The sequence below is a fragment of the Tamandua tetradactyla genome, chromosome 18, assembly GCF_023851605.1.
Source record: "Tamandua tetradactyla isolate mTamTet1 chromosome 18, mTamTet1.pri, whole genome shotgun sequence".
Classification (NCBI taxonomy): Eukaryota; Metazoa; Chordata; class Mammalia; order Pilosa; family Myrmecophagidae; genus Tamandua; species Tamandua tetradactyla.
Window position 1 is genome coordinate 74,582,856 of NC_135344.1, and position 16,923 is coordinate 74,599,778.

General features: G+C 38.8%; 1 protein-coding gene across 13 annotated transcripts in view; it reads right to left on the reverse strand.

Annotated features, from left to right (window-relative positions):
- The window catches only part of PIEZO2 (piezo type mechanosensitive ion channel component 2), a 562,484-nt gene that overhangs the window by 172,787 nt on the left and 372,774 nt on the right, over positions 1–16,923 (reverse strand). The gene's annotated exons all lie outside the window — the stretch shown is intronic.

Consider the following 16,923-nt stretch of genomic DNA (forward strand, 5'->3'; position numbering starts at 1 on the left):
TAAGAAGAAATAGATGACTTCAACAAACCAATCAGAACTAAAGAAAATAAATCAGTCATTAAGAAGCTCCCCCAAAAGAAAAGTCCAGGACCATGTAGCTTCACATGTGAATTCTACCAAACATTCCAGAAAGAATTAGTACCAATCCTGCTCAAACTCTTCAAAAAAATTGAAAAGGAGGGAAAGCTACCTAACACTTTCTATGAAGCCAACAGCACCCTCATACCAAAGCCCAACAAAGATATTACAAAAAAAGAAAACTACAGACCAATCTCTCTAACGAATATAGATGCAAAAATCCTCAACAAAATTCTAGCTAATCGAATCCAGGAGCACATTAAAAGAAATATACACCATGACCAAGTAGGATTCATCCTAGGTATGCAAGGATGGTTCAACATAAGAAAATCAATTAATGTAATACACCATATCAACAAATCAAAACAGAAAAACCACATGTTCATCTTGATTCATGCAGAAAAGGCATTTGACAAAATTCAACATCCTTTCCTGTTGAAAACACTTCAAAGGATAGGAATAGAAGGGAACTTCCTCAAAATGATAAAATGAATATATGAAAAACCCACAGCTAATATCATCCTCAATGGGGAAAAACTGAAAACTTTCCCCCTAAGATCAGGAAGAAGACAAGGATGTCCACTATCACCACTGTTAGTCAACACTGTGTTGGAAGTTCTAGCCAGAGCAATCAGACAAGAAAAAGAAATACAAGGCATCAAAATTGGAAAGGAAGAAGTAAAACTTTCACTGTTCGCAGATGTTAGGATACTATATGTCAAAAATCCCAAAAAATCCACAGCAAAACTACTAGAGCTAATAAATGAGTACAGCAAAGGGGCAGGTTACAAGATTGTTCTAGTTTGCTAGATGCCAGAATGCAACACACCAGAGACAAAATGACTTTTAATAAAAGGGGATTTATTTCGTTAGTTCTTCAGAGGAAAGACAGCTAATTTTCAAGTGAGGTTCTTTCTTACATGGGAAAGCACGGGGTGATCTCTGCTGGCCTTCTCTCCAGGCCTCTGGGTTCCAACAACTTTCCCCAGGGTGATTTCCTTCTGCATCTCCAAAGGCCTGGGCTGAGCTGTGGGAGCTGAGATGAGATATGCTGTGCTATGCTGAGCTCTCTCATTTAAGCGCCAGCCAATTAGCTCAAACAGCATTCACTGCAGCAGGCATGCCTCTTACCCAACTGCAGACATAATGAGCAACAGAGGAGGTTCACGTACCATTGGCTCATGTCCAAAGCAACAGAACTGGGCACATTCACCTGGTCAAGTTGACAACTGAATCTACCACAAAAATCAACACTCAAAAATCTATAGTGTTACTATACACTAGTAATGAACAATCTGAGGGGGAAATCAAGAAAAAACTTCATTTACAATTGCAACCAAAAGAATAAAATATTTAGGAATAAAAGTAACTAAAGAGACAAAAGACCTATACAAAAAAAATTACAAGAAATTGTTAAAAAAAAAAATCACAGAAGACCTAAATAGATGGAAGGGCATACCGTGTTGATGGATTGGAAGAGTAAATATAGTTAAGATATCAATTCTACCTAAATTGATTTACAGATTCAATACAATACCAATTAAAATCCCAAAAACTTACTTTTCAGAAATAGAAAAACCAATAACCAAATTTATCTGGAAGGGCAAGGTGCCCTGTATAGCTAAAAGTATCCTCAGAAAAAAAACGAAGTTGGAGGTCTCACGCTACCTGACTTTAAGGCGTATTATTAAGCTACAGTGGTCAAAACAGCATGGTACTGACATAAAGATAGATATACTGATCAATGGAATTGAATAGAGTGTTCAGATATAGATAGTGATTTCTTTTAACAATTTCTTGTAACTTGCTTTGTATAGGTCTTTTGTCCCTTTAGTTACTTTTATTCCTAAATATTTTATTCTTTTGGTTGCAATTTTAAATGGAGTTTTTTCTTGATTTCCCCCTCAGATTGTTCATTACTAGTGTATAGAAACACTACAGATTTTTGTGTGTTGATCTTTGTGGTAGTTAGATTCAGTTTCAACTTGACCAGGTGAATGTGCCTAGTTCCGTTGCTGTGGACATGAGCCAATGGTACGTGAACCTCATCTGTTGCCACCTCTCATCTATGGACAACTGATCTTTAATAAGGCAGTCAAGCCAACTCACCTAGGACAGAACAGTCTCTTCAATAAATGGTGCCTAGAGAACTGGATATCCATATGCAAAAGAATGAAAGAGGATCCATATCTCATAACCTATACAAAATTTAACTCAAAATGGATCAAAGACCTAAACACTGGATCTAAAACCATAAAACTGTTGGAAGAAAATGTAAAGAAATACCTTATAAATCTTATACTAGGAGGCAGTTTCCTAGACTTTACACCCAAAGCATGAGCACTGAAGAAATAAATAAATGGGAACTCCTCAAAATTAAACATTTTTCCACATCAAAGAACTTCATCAAGAAAGTAAAAGACAGCCTACACAACGGGAGATAATATTTGGAAATGATATATCAGATAAAGGTCTCATATCCAGAATATATAATGAAATTGTTCAACTCAACAACAAAAGACAGACAACCCAATTCCAAATTGGGCAAAAGACTTGAACAGACACTTCTCAGAGGAGGAAATACAAATGGCCAAAAGGCACACGAAAAGATGTGCAACTTCTCTGGCTATTAGAGAAATGCAAATCCAAACCACAATGAGATATCATCTCACACCCACCAGAATGGCCATTATCAATAAAACAGAAATGACAAGTGCTGGAGAGGATGGGGAGAAAGAGGCACACTTATCCAATGTTGGTGGGAATGTCAAATGGTGCAACCACTGTGGAAGGCAGTTTGGCGGTTCCTCAAAAAGCTGAATATAGAATTGCCATACGACCCAGCAATACCATTGCTAGGTATCTACTCAAAGGACTTAAGGGCAAAGACACAAACGGACATTTGCACACCAATGTTTATAGCAGAATTATTTACAAATGCCAAGAGATGGAAATAGCCCAAATGTCCATCGACAGATAAGTGGCTCAACAAGCTGTAGTATATATATACGATGGAATATTATGCAGCTGTAAGACAGATTAAAGTTATGAAGTATGTAACAATATGGATGGACCTTAAGGACATTATACTGAGTGAGATTAGCCAGAAACAAAAGGACAAATACTGTATGGTCTCACTGATATGAACTAACATTAATGAATGAACTTGAATAATGTCAGTTAAGAACAGAGGTCATCAGGAGATAGAAATAGGGTAAGATATTAGGTAACTGGAACTGAAGGCATACAGATTGTGCAACAGGACTGACTGTAAAAATTCAGAAATGGATAGCACAATACTATCTAACTGTAATACAATCATGTTAAAACACTGAATGAAGCTGAATGTGAGAATGATAGAGGGAGGAGGCCTGGGGGCACAAATGAAATCAGAAAGGTTGATTAAAAAAAAAAGATCATGGCCTTTTCTAGGGTATATAACAGCTTCAAACCACTATACTTCCCAACATAATTAATGGTCTTAAAATTACCATGTAACGTGATGGTGATTGAAATTTCCTTTTTGGGGTGATATGCTTAAAATATCTTTGAATAAATATTAAAATATATTTCCTACTGTGCTCTGTGCCTTAAAGGTGTTGCAAGAGAAGCCTCTTGATCAAACGCTTCAAAAGGAATGCTGCACACCAAAGAACTGGTTCCTTCATGTGGTGGACAGGAGTTGTATGCACCCCAGAAAAACATGTTCTTAAGCTTAATCCATTCCTGTGGGTATGACCATATTGTAAAGTAGGTCTTTTTGATGAGGTTACTTCAGTTAAGGTGTGGCCCTTCTCAAACAGGATAGGTCTTAATCCTATTACTAGAGTCCTTTAGAAGTAGAATGAAATTCAGAAAGATTGAGAAAAATCCAAGGTAAGCAAAAAGCTGGTCAACAGAAACCAGAAGAGAAAGGAGAGGCTAAGAGATGCCATCATGTGCACTACCATGTGATAGAGGATCCTAAGACCAAGGATCGCTGGCTGCCTGTCCCAGAATACCAGCCTTTCAGGAGAAAGCATCTACTTGATGATGCCTTCCTTGATTTGAACTTTTTCCTGACCTCAAAACCCTGAGCCATCAAATTTTCATTGTTTTAACCATTGGTTTTAACTTGAGCCGCCAAGGAAACTGAAACACTTCCTGTTAAGAAAATGGGGCCCCTGGAAAATGTGGCCAGGTTCTGCTGGCCTCCCATAGATCTAGTGGAACTAGCTCTCATGGCTGAAGGAGGAATGAAACTAGTGATCAAAGAGCATGTTAGCAGAAGCCAAACTTACCATACTTCCTGCTGGATATTATCAGCATATCTTTTTGCAATTTTGTAATCAGTGTTTATTAAGGTTAGAAGGCATTAGGCTGCTCATTAATGTCTACTTTCCAGGGTTTTAGGAGTGTGTACAAGCCAGAAGACAGCCCCCAAATAGAAACTTGATACGCTGGACTAAACCAGCTTTCATAAATTAAACCTGAAGTTAACATTTATATTCCCAAGTGAATGAGTGGCTCAACTAATGAACTTTTGGAACTCGGCTGATTGAGATCTGTGAACTTCTTAGATGTTATATAGCATACTATTTTTAAATAAAGAGAATATATCTTACTAATTTGTTCTTGATGTTGAATATAACTTCTTTTTCAAGATTCACAATGTTGCAGCAGTTATAGAAAGGAAAACTGTAACCTGGGACAAGAGCACAGTCACTTACCCTCTTCTCTCTGGTCTTTAAAAACTCCACTCCTATTTCAGCTCAGAGGGGCTCACTGATGTGCATCAGCTGAATAAGGCCTTTATCCACTATTTGCATATTTAAACAAATTTTTCCTTTCTATTGTTTAAAGTACAATTAATTTTTCATTTAAAAAACTGTCCTAGGCAAAAAATCAAACAATTAAAACACTCATGGTACCACGGTACTGCTAGTAAACAGAGATTTAAAAAAAGAAGACAGAAAAAGTATATAAAAAAAATTGCTACCCCAAGACATGCCTAGCAAATGAAAAAAACTTGGACAATTTTTTTTTTTTTTTTTGTATAGGCAGGCACCAGGAATCAAACCCGGGTCTCTGGCAGGTGAGAATTCTGTCACTGAGCCCAATACCACTGCACTGCCCAATACCACAGCTTTTAATTAAAGCAAAATCAATTTTGTAAATGATAATAATTGTCATTTAACTTGAACACTGAGTAGTTTGAGACAGGATGTTGAAGTATTACTCAATGTAAAACTGCTTCCCACCTTCTTAAAAGTCTACTAATAAGGGGGAAATTTCTCCATACCTTTACAATTTAAAGTTGTTCAAACCTGGATGCCCACTAATTAAATTGGGTTTTGGATAATAAACTTTATCAAATTGAGAAACTGAATTGCTGTCCTGTAGAATTTCATACTCTAACATAAAGATTGGGAGTCTGGGTGCATTTTAACTGTTTTTTACAATTAAGGATCTCACATTTTCCTTTCGCTACTTCCTAAATGATCCTGGAAGAGCTGCCAACAGAAAGGAAAATTCTGTGATCTTGGTGGATCACAGAATTATTGCATAATATGTGGTATATTGCTACCCAGAAAGGATCCTGGAGCTCACTGTGGTAATTTGCAAACACTGATTCTTCTCGCTATCAAAAAATATGCCAGCACTATCATTATGCAGGTGATATTAGATCTTAGGTTCAGAGAAACTCCTCCACCTGGAGTCAGGAATCCATAAAATCATCAGAGCCTTACATTCAATTTCCCTTCCTTAGTATCTAAGGCTTTGAGTTCCATCAATTCCTATCAGTTCAGAAGTGTGTGTCTGATAGACACTTCCTGATGCTTTCATGAGTTTAATGTAACATGAAATGAACAGCAGAGAGGCACACTGGTACAGAAGAATCATTTTTCAGAAACACAACATTTGTGAGAGTTCCTTCTCTGCCTGGGTTGGGTAGTTCAGCCTCACTTTCTTTCCCCTTGCTCCCCTAAACATACCCAATCCATGTTCTGTTGGGAAGTTTCTTCACTACCCCCAGAGCTCTTGACTGGAGCCTTCTGGAAGCCACTGCTCATGCCCTTTCCTCTCGCCTGGAGTTCCTCTTCCCAACAAACTTTCCTCCTGGCTCAAACTTCACATGCTCACACTGACCTCTCTGCTTCCAGGCTCATCAACCATTACTTACATCACTGCCTCGAACTTGTATGGCCTTTTATAATTTGCCAACTAAATAGTTTCATGTATCTTATCTCATTTGATTGTTATTAGTTTAATACTTTCATGTGTATCAAAGTCATCTCAGCCATCCAGGAACAGCATTTGTAACTTAGCCTTCTTTCTACCACAGAGTATTTAAATTAACGTGTGAGTTTTTTTAGATTACCTGGAGAACTTAAAATGCAGTCCCCAGATCCCAGCTCTGAAAATTCCAAGTTCCTAAATCTGGGTGGTGTCCATGATAAGTAAACATTTTATAATAACCCCAACCTAAGACCAGTAATTCTTAATGCTGCCAAAGTTGAAAAGCACTTACCAGCTCAGTGCTGGTCATAAAACAACGCTGAATAAATACCGATTATACTGAGTTGGAAATGTCATTGGACCTAGAGCATTTTCAATTTCTAACTAGAATTGAGGGGGAGGGAGAAGACATGTGAAAAGAAGGGCTATCCTCAGCAAGATATTTTATTAGAAGAAGCAATTCAGAAATTTTATTTACTTTACCGGAGTTCACACACAGCTACTCTTTGCTAACCACCTATTTTGGTGAGTCCTATTATCACAGTCATTCTAGTGACCAGAAGACTGTTGGGGATTGAATCCTGTCCCCATAAAGACATGTTCACATCTTAACCTAACTACCTGTGGGTGTGGATCCATGTAAATAGGGCCTTTGAAGATGTTATTAGTTAAGGTGTGGGCTCATATGTGAAGAGAATCTTCAAAGATCTTATTTAGATGAAGCCAAATCAAATCAAGGTGGGCCTTACTCCATATGACTGGAGGTATTATAAAGAGAGAAAATCCAGATGCAGAGGGTCAGATAAAAAACAGTAGAAGCCAAGGAGAGATTGCCAAGTGACAGAGGACTGCTAGAAAGCCATCACCAGAATGTGATAGACTTAGGAGAATGCAAGCCCTGGTAAGACCCTGGTCTTGGACTTCTAGCCTTCTGTCATAGGCTCATGTGTTAACTTGGCCAGGTGTTGGTGCCAGGTTGCCTGGTTGGACAAGTGCTGGCCTGTGTGTTGCTATGAGGACATTTCGTGGACTGAAATCATGATCATGTTGGCTGCATCCACAGCTGATTGCATTTGCAATTAGCTAAGGGGGGTGTCTTCTGCAATGAGTGATGCTTAATCTAATCACTGGAAGGCTTTTAAGGAGGATACAGAAGAGACAATCACTCTTTCTGCTTCAGCCAGCCAGCCTCTCCTGAGAGTTCACTGAGGAACTTCATTGGAGATGCCAGCTTGTGTTCTGCCCTACAAATCTTAGACTTTTACATCCCCAAGGTTGCCCAGCCAGCCTTTCCTGAGAGTTCACTGTGGACCTTCACTGGAGCTGCCAGTCTATGGCCTGTTCTATAGACCCTGGACTCTTTTACATCCCCAGGGTTATGTGAGACACTTTCATAAATTTTATATTTAAAGATATCTCCTGCTGATTCTGTTTCTCTAGAGAACCCTAACTAATACACCTTCTAAACCATGGGACCAGAATTTACAATTTCAGCCCACCTTCTGTGTACCCTTTGTCATGACAAACTTGGACAGATACTAATGCACAGAAAGGTTAAGTTATTTACCCAATGCACATAGCTAGTAATAAATAGTTGAGCCAAGATTTTTAAAACAGAAGAAATTAGCTCGAAGAAGATGGGAGTGTTAGCGTTGTTTCCTTGAGTAAGAATGGAGATTGTAGATGCTTAATAATAATAGTATCTGTTTAATGATTAAACAGAAGCAAGAAGGAATGATCAGGGAAATTTAGAGATCTAGAACTCTATCAATATCCTCAATGTGGAAAATTTGTTAAGATGCTGCCTCCCAGACTCTATTTCTGGAAATTCTAGATTCCCAAGTCTAGGTGGTGACCAGAGGCAAGCATGTTGTGAGTTAGCATCTCAGGCAACTCCTGCATACATTAAAGTCTGAAAAACAGAGATTGAGCAGATCCCTGGGCTGGAGGACACGCCTCTTCACCTTGGCAGCCTTCCTCTGTGTAGTGTGTTTGTGTGTATGTGTGCATGTGCACCCACAGCAAACTGCACACTCCTATGAGAATACTCCTAAGCCTCATAACCCCAGGTTTGTTCTGGAAGAGGCAAAGGTTTGGAGAAGCATGTTCCTCACAACTATCTTGCCAGCGGCTGTTGGCAGACTTGCCACCTCTGAGAGAAACTTCAGCCCAGATTGGACAGTTGTGGCTCTGCTTGGCAAACATGTGGCTACACATACGATATGTGGTGAGAGGAAGATATGGTAACAGTCATGAGGGTGGCACATGGTGAACCACCAAGGGGTGAGAGCTCTGCTCCCAGGGAAACTCAATCCTGAGGTGCTTAAGTGGGGGGCTGAAGATTAAAGACACTTATGGGGCTCTGCCACCCACTTCTTCAGCATCATCTTCTCCTTCAGTACTTTCTGAAGGTGTCATGGTGACACCTCTCCCTTCTCCCCCCTCTCTTTGGGAGTCAGCTGGTAACTTATAAAGAAACACCCCCTAAACCCCTCTCCAGACCAACTGGGATTTCCTAGGTACGGCTGAAGGTGTCAGAACATTTATAGTCCTGCCCAGAGGGTTCTTATTTGCAAAGAGAGTTGAGACGCACACAAGGGTGAAAGGCTGTACATAAAAATCATACACAAATGAACCAAGCTATAAAGACACTACCTCATAGAACTTGGCTTCAAGTTCCTCCTTGCCATTTCAGTGTGTTTCTACCTTCAGACCTGTCGTATCTCCAGAAGACACTTCTTTCTTTTCTCTTCAGCTTTGGGTCAAATATGCTTTATTTACTCAGATTAAAGCCCCAGGATTTTGCTTACAAACATGTTTGTTAGTTCTTTCATTTGGAGAGTGTCTTCTTTTACTCTGCCCCTAAATAAAAGGTTATCTTTGTAAAAATGTCTATGGTTCTGGCCAACATGCCACTCTACTTCTTGGTTTTACTGCTTTTCTGGAAAGCTCATCACCTATCTGTGCATTAGGAGAGCAGTATGGTGGAGTGAGGCAGAGTCTACCTGCAGAGTTGGATTTGGGTGCCACCTCTGGCTCTGCTGCATCCTATGTCTTAACTTATTGATGTTTCTGTTTCCTTCTCTTTAAAATGGGGATAATAATACAGCCTACATAGTAAGGTTTGGGGTAGGACTAAATGAACTTATTAGCACTTGACTAAAGTAAGTGCTCAATAAAGTTGAACTATAATAATTATTCATCTAGCACCATAGATAAATCAGGTGTCTGGTTTTCCTTTCATACTTCCTCATACTTTCTTTATAATCATGGAGCCTTCCTGGGAGAATGCAACAAATAGTAAATGACTCCCTGTTAAATGTTGGGCCCTTTATCTAATCAGCCTGCTTCAATACCTCATTGATTCCATGATTCCATGAGATGGATCAACAAATTACAGGGTGAAGAAGGCAAAACTACAAGAGCTTATGTAATTGACAGTCTCCAAGTGTATAAGCTAAGCCAAATGTGAGCCTATGCCAGAGTGAACGGCAACTCCTACCCTTGCCTTGAAGCCAAACTGCCTTTAAAAGGCAGAGCAACCCTGCAATAGTAGCATGTGGAAGGCTCTTCCTTCAAGTTACTTTCTTTCTTGCTTTAGCAGAAACACCAGCTTCATTTTCTCACTCTCCCCTTCACCACTTTGACCTTCTTGTATATATATTATCAGAAGCTCTCTCAGGCTGAAGGCCAGCCACTCAAATGACCTCAGTCCTTTCCACACGGAGGTAGAAGACAGGGATAAGAAATAGACATTCCAAATTTAGAATATTGAGCAACAAGCCACTGAAGAGTGTTGTCAAATACAAAACAGATTTTTCTATGAAAACAGAGAAACTTTCCAGATATCTTTTCTATATTTTTCCAGCATTCTTTATGTCATTTCATTTAAAAACGTACACAGTGTTCTACTGGCATTAAGCCCATGAACAAAACTTAATTACACAGTAAAACTCCTAACCAAGTACTTAGGCTGATAAGATACATTACATTAATTCTCACTAACATCTAGTTCTGATTAGCAGTACCTTAGCAGATGCTTTATTACTAAAATCCGGTAGGGAAGTTTATATTAATTTCTTTTGTGGGAAATGCTTACCTACTCTGATAGTGTAACGTCATTACAGAAACTGACTTAACTGAGTCAAAATAAGCCAACAAAAATAAACCATTGTCACTCATGTTTCAATTTTGTTCATATTAGGATGTAAAAGTAAACTACTGATTTTTAAAAAGATAGTCTGTGATGTTTCTCACAGTTACTGGATTGCATGAAGAAAGTCCCACAAAATGGAATAAAAGAAAAAAGGCAGACTTAGTTACTCTCTGGAATCAGTCCCTTAATCTCAAAATTTTAAGAATCCTGAATTATACTAATCTTTTCTTCCCTGTGATTCACTACTACTAGAATTGATAATGGTAAATTTTCATCATGAGTGATAAAGCTGCTCCTGTTTAACCAAACAATCCCAAGCTTATTACTTATTACCCACTAATTAAGGTTTAGGTACCTATTTCAAATTATAAATATTCTTTAGCTGAAAAAGATATTAGCAATCATTGTCTTTTAATCCTCCACTCTTGTCTCCAACTCTACACCAACCCCCATTCACTATTTTACAGGCCCAGACACGACTTGTTAAGGTCACTCATTACATTTAAAAAAAGAGTTAGACTTAGAAGCCAACTCTCTTAATAATTGTTACTTGTCACTCCATCATTGAGATGCCAAATCTCTTAATAATTGTTACTTGTCACTCCATCATTTATTCCTACTTCGTTCCTAATGACTAGATTGAGATAATGTGGTACATGATATAATGCATCTAAAGCAAAACCATGGGTCATGGCCCATCCTTGTTGCTCAAGAAATTCTGGCTGCTGCTATAGCAACTACTGCTACTATTGTTATTAAAAAGAACACATGAACTTTGTTTGTGTCAGGGTCACAACTTTTTTTATAACTTTGCATTGATGATGCTGACAAACAAGAGTCTAAGTGTCCTCTTTAAAGATAGAATGGAAAGGCCCACACCTTTTCAGGCTGAACTGGTCTCTTAAGGGTGGCACAGGTTGGGGGGTGTTCTAGTTTGCAAGCTGCCAGAACGTGATATACCAGAACCAGAACTGGAACGGCTTTTAAAAGAGGGAAATTAATAAGTTACAAGTTTACAGTTCTAAGGAAGTGAAGGTGTCCAAATAAAGGCACCACCAAGAGGTTACCTTCACTAAAAAAAGGCCGATGGGTCTAGAACACTCTGTCAGCTGCATCTGCTGGTCCCTTGCTCCTAGACTCTGTTGCTTTCAGCCTCTGTTCCTATAGGGGTTCCTCACTTTGTTCCTCTGGGGCTGGCTTTCATCTCTTGGCTTCCCTCGGCTCTCTCCAGGTTCTGGCTTGCTTAACATCTCATGATATCTTCTGGGTTCCAAGCATCTCTATTTTCCAATTGTTGGCATCTGTGTCAGCTATGCTCTAAAGTTTCTATTGGCTCTCTCTCTGTAGGCTCTGAGGCCTCTGTTGTTTCCGACTCTCTCCAAAATGTTTCCTCATTTAAAGGATTCCAGTAAACTAATTAAGACCCACCTGGAAAGGGTGGAGTCATATCTCCATCTAACCAAAGCTACAGCCACAATTGGGCATGCCACATCTTCATGGAGATAATTTAATCAGGCTTCCAACCTAGAGTGCTAAATTAGGATTAAAAGAAATGGCTGCTCCCACAAGATTGGATCAAAAAGATTAAAACACTGCTTTTCTGGGGTACATAATACTTTCAAACCAACACAAGAGGGTTTAAATGAGGGGTAGGCAGGTTGTGCAGAATTTACAACGTGTTATGCTCCACTGTTAGTTGTTCATCAGGAAAAACACATTCCTTTCATCTGGTAATGAGATCCAGGAAAGGAGGAGAGTCACTGAGAACCTAGAAGTGGTGGACTGGTTTCTGCAAAGCACACACTCTTCTATTGTCACTGCATGCACACGTTTACACACCCATGGTCCATTAGTAGTTTCTTATAAAAAAGAAGGGCTCTTTGTCTAAGAGGGACTAACAGCTACTTTACATACCAAGAAGAAGGTAAATGGGGGAGGGAAAGGTGCAATGTTGTTCTGGAAGGTAACAGAACATAGGGATTGATGCTTTACATCAACTTTTTTAAACTTTCATTTTATAATTTCCCAAATCTAGAATGGGGAGAGTCCATGGATTCACTGATTCTCAAAGGGTAGAAGGAAAAGTACTTTCTAGGAAGCAAATACTACCTCCTGGGTTACTTTGTCAAACTTCATCTTTCTAGCCCCTTCATTCTGATCATTACCTGCAGACTGTGTGTTCCCTGCTCCACTGCCCCAGGATCACTGGGATACAGTGGTGGAGTGGCTAGAGATGGAGCGCTCTCCATCATTACTACCAGACAAGTTGCTTACCCTTGGATTTTAGGGGGAAGGAAGGAAGCTTAAGAACCAGTGGGAGAAGGTGTCAAAATTCTTTCCTAATCCAAAATTCTATGGTGTAACCAATTTAAGCAAATGGCTTAAATCTAACTGTTGGCAGGGGAACAGAACTAGTTTATATGTATGAAATAAAGCAAGACACACTCTCTTCAAAAGGCAAAGGAGGTCAGATAACCACAAAATAACATTTGTGCTTCCAACCATTTTTGTGAAATGTCCTAATGCTTGGCAAATGTTTTTGCTGGAAAAATACTGAAACTATCTTTAAATGATCTTTCCAGCAGGATCACCTCTATTTCTTATAGAATTCTATCCATATGAATTTAATCCTGCCTTTTAACATTCATTTTTTGCTACTTTGGCTTCCAATTCCTTTTTCTCCCTACATTGCATCATATGAAAAACACAGCCAATATTTAGCCATCTTTTTTTTTCATTAGTTTCTTACTTATGCTTTAAACAAGTTTCCCCGCCAAACCCATAGGCATCTTTGCATGTGAGAAAACTGAAATCTGACAGGTTTCACACTACATGCCTTTTTTAAGTTTGGAAAAACTTTGCGCTGCATCCCCTGGGATCTGTATGGTGGCTTTGAAGTCTTTTTTGGCACGTATGTGTGTTAACTGTTTGCCAATATGCTGAAATTGGGCTTTATACTTTATGTGCAGAATACTGTCTTATAATAAAAGTGTTCTGTCCAAAGGACAATTTTGCACTATGTAGAAGGTGTGCTATATTCAGAACCATGATTACTGGTAGGATACATTGAGGTCTTTTGGAAATTTCTTTCAATTTAACTATTATTAAATGCACCTTAACTTTCTCTGATGTCACATCTATGGTTCATAAGAAAATTTTTATATTTAAGAGTGTTTTAAATGTATGGTCTATTTACCTTGCCTAAGCACATTTTCATCTCTAAAAAAAATCCAAGAAATGAGTCAGAATTTACCTCTTAAGACCAGTTAGTTTTCTAGCTCCTGTCCTATTTTTATAACAATAAGACCTAGCTCAACAAACAAGCCTTGCAATCTTTCATATTTGGGAACACACAATAAGACGTAGTAGATGCAAGTGTTTCTGTTACACAGAAAAGTATCTTTTCCTAAATATAAATATTGGTTGAAATACCCTATCTTAATGTCCTAGATAAATAATAACCAATAAAGCTAGAAAGAGGGGGAGAAGGCAACTAATACCAAATAAGTGTCTCTTCAAGTGAATCAGATATCTTTGTTAATCTTTACTAGAACACACCAGGTACCGACTATTATTTCCATTATTAACGAAGAATTGAGACAAATAATTGAAAAGGTAGCTGCACCTCAGAGTCTAAATTCCAGTGATAATACATTAAAATAGCAAAATGTCCAGATGTCAACAAAATATTATAAAACATACAAAGAGACAGGAAGTGACAGCCCAGGCAAAGGACAAAATTAAAGACAAAGACTTTTAAGAAATGGTCCTAAATATGCTCAAAGAGATAAAGGAAAACATGGACAAAGAACTAAGGGAAATCAAGGGAACCCCGAATGAGCACAATGAGAACATCAGTAGAGAAATGGAAATTATGAAAGAAACCAAACAGAACTGAAGGCCACAGTTAACAATAATAAAAAAATTTCCCAGAGGGGTTCAACAGCAGATTGGAGTTGCAGAAGAAAGAATCAGTGAACTGGAAAATAAGACAATTGGAATCATCTAGTTAGAGGAACAGAAGGAAAAAAGAATAAAAGTAAACAGAGCCTAAGCAAACTGTGAGACACCATCAAGCGGAACAATAAAATCATCGTGGGAGTCCCAGAAGGAGAAAAAAGAGCAAAAGGAACAGTGAAACTATCCAAAAAATGGCTGAAAACTTCCTAAATTTAACGAAATACATGAATATACACATCCAAGATTCTCGACCAACTCCAAACATTATAAATCCATTAGAAATAGATCCAAATAGATCCAATCATATTATACTCAAACTGTCAAATGCCAAACATAAAAAGAGAATTCCAGGGCAGTGCGAAGGTGGCTCAGTGGCAAGAATTCTCGCCTTCCAAGACGGAGACCCCAGTTTGATTCCTGGAGCCTGCCCATGCCAAAAAAAAAAAGAGAGAGAATTCCAAAAGCCACAAGAGAGAAGTGACAAGTCACAAACAAGAAAACCCAAAAATGATTAAATGCTGATTTCTCATTAGAAGTCGTACAGGCAAGAAGGCAGTGGGAAGACATATTTAAAGTGCTGAAAGTTAAAAAAAAAAAGGCCAATCAAGAGTTCTAGATCTGGCAAAACTATCTTTCAAAAATGAGGTATGGAATAAGACATTCTCAGATAAATAAGAGCTGACAGACTTTGTCAGCACTAGACTGGCTCTACAGGTTGAAAGGAAAGCACATTAGATAACTGATTGAAATCACATGAAGAATTAAGTTAATGGAGGAAGCAATAAAATGGGTAAATATAAATATCAGTACTATTGCATTTTTTATTGGTAACTCTACCTTTTATTTCCTACAGGATCTAAAAAGCAAATGGCATAAAACATAATGATAAATATATGGTTTTGGACTCACAATGTATAAATATGTAACTTGCGACAATAACTATATAAATGTGGGGGCAAGAGGAGGTATAGGCATAATTATGTATGTTTTTAAAGTTAAGTTGGTATAAAAGCAAATATAATTGTTATAGATGTAGGATATTAAATTTAATTTCCGTATAAACCAAAACTTATGAATAAATGGGAATATGCAAATTCACAGACAGAAAGTAGACAGCAAGTTATGGGGGGCAGGGTGACTAGGGGAAATACAGAGTTAATGCAAAATGATGCAACAGTTTCAGTGAAAGGAAAGTTCTAGAAATGGATAGTAGTGATGATATTGCAACATTATGAATGTGAGTATCCCACAGAACGGTATGCTTGGGAGGGTTTGGGATGGAAGGTTTGTTGTATCTGTATTTCCACAATTGAAGAAATAAAAGAAAGAAATATTAACCGAAGATATAATGAAAATTAAATGCAATAAATGCTACTGGATGGGATCTAAGAATGGAGGAGAAAAGGCTCAAAAGGACATTATTGGGACATGAGAAAAAATTGGAATATAGAATATAAGCTTTACATCAATGCTAAATTTTTTGAACTTGATAACCATACTTAGGGTGATTACATAAGTAAATATTCTTTCATAGGAAATGTACATGAAAGTATTATGTATTTAAAGAGTATGGTGTGTGAAATTTCCTGTTAAATGTTTAGAAAACAGATAGGAAGACAGACAGAATGATATGGCAAAGGTGGCAAAATATTAAAATGGTGGATCTAGGTATTAGGGGGTAGGTTATATTGAAGTTTTTTGTATGGGGTTTGCATTATTTTTACAACCATCCTGTAAATTTGAAATTATTTCAAAATAAAAATTTATTTTTTTTTAAAAAAACAACCAAGTATACAGAATGAAATATCGAGGCGAAAAATCAATAATTGAACCTTACTCAGATTTGACGGAGATGCTAAATTAGCAGCCAAAATCAATATAACTACTATAGCTTTAGTTCATATATACAAAAAATCAAGCAGAGACATAGAAGATATAGAAATAAGAGACCCAAACTAAACTTTTATTGATAAAAGCTGTATTGCGGCCTCTTTGTCCGCCGGCCCGGCGCACGGCGCCCATGCCCCACCACCCAGCCAGCCCGCCCGCCCTCCTCTCCCTCTTCCCCCTTCTGCTCCGGCGGTGCTCCATCCGCCATCTTATCCTTCCCTTTCTCCTCCTGCTCTGGCGGCTCTCCAACCACCACCGTGCCCTCTTCCGCCTTCACCGGCTCCTCCGCCACCGGCCTCGACACCCTTGCCACCCTCACCTTTCCTCCTCCAGAACAGCTACTGGGGGAGTGGAGACAATACAGAGCAGCTCCCGGAGCCACAACGGAGATCAAAGGGACAGCGTACCCCATCCTGGAATGGCTGACTGTCTGGGAGAACCAGCTCCGGTGAGATCGCCGAGGGGCACGGGCTTTCCCGGGCGGGACGGTAAGCGGCTGGAGTCCCTCCCTTCCTCCTTCCTAGGCCAGCTGGCAGAATTGGGCAGGCGGTCTCCTTGGGCCGTGGCGGCTGGCGCCCCCACCACGCGAGGCCCCCCGGACCAACTGAGAGAGTTGGGTC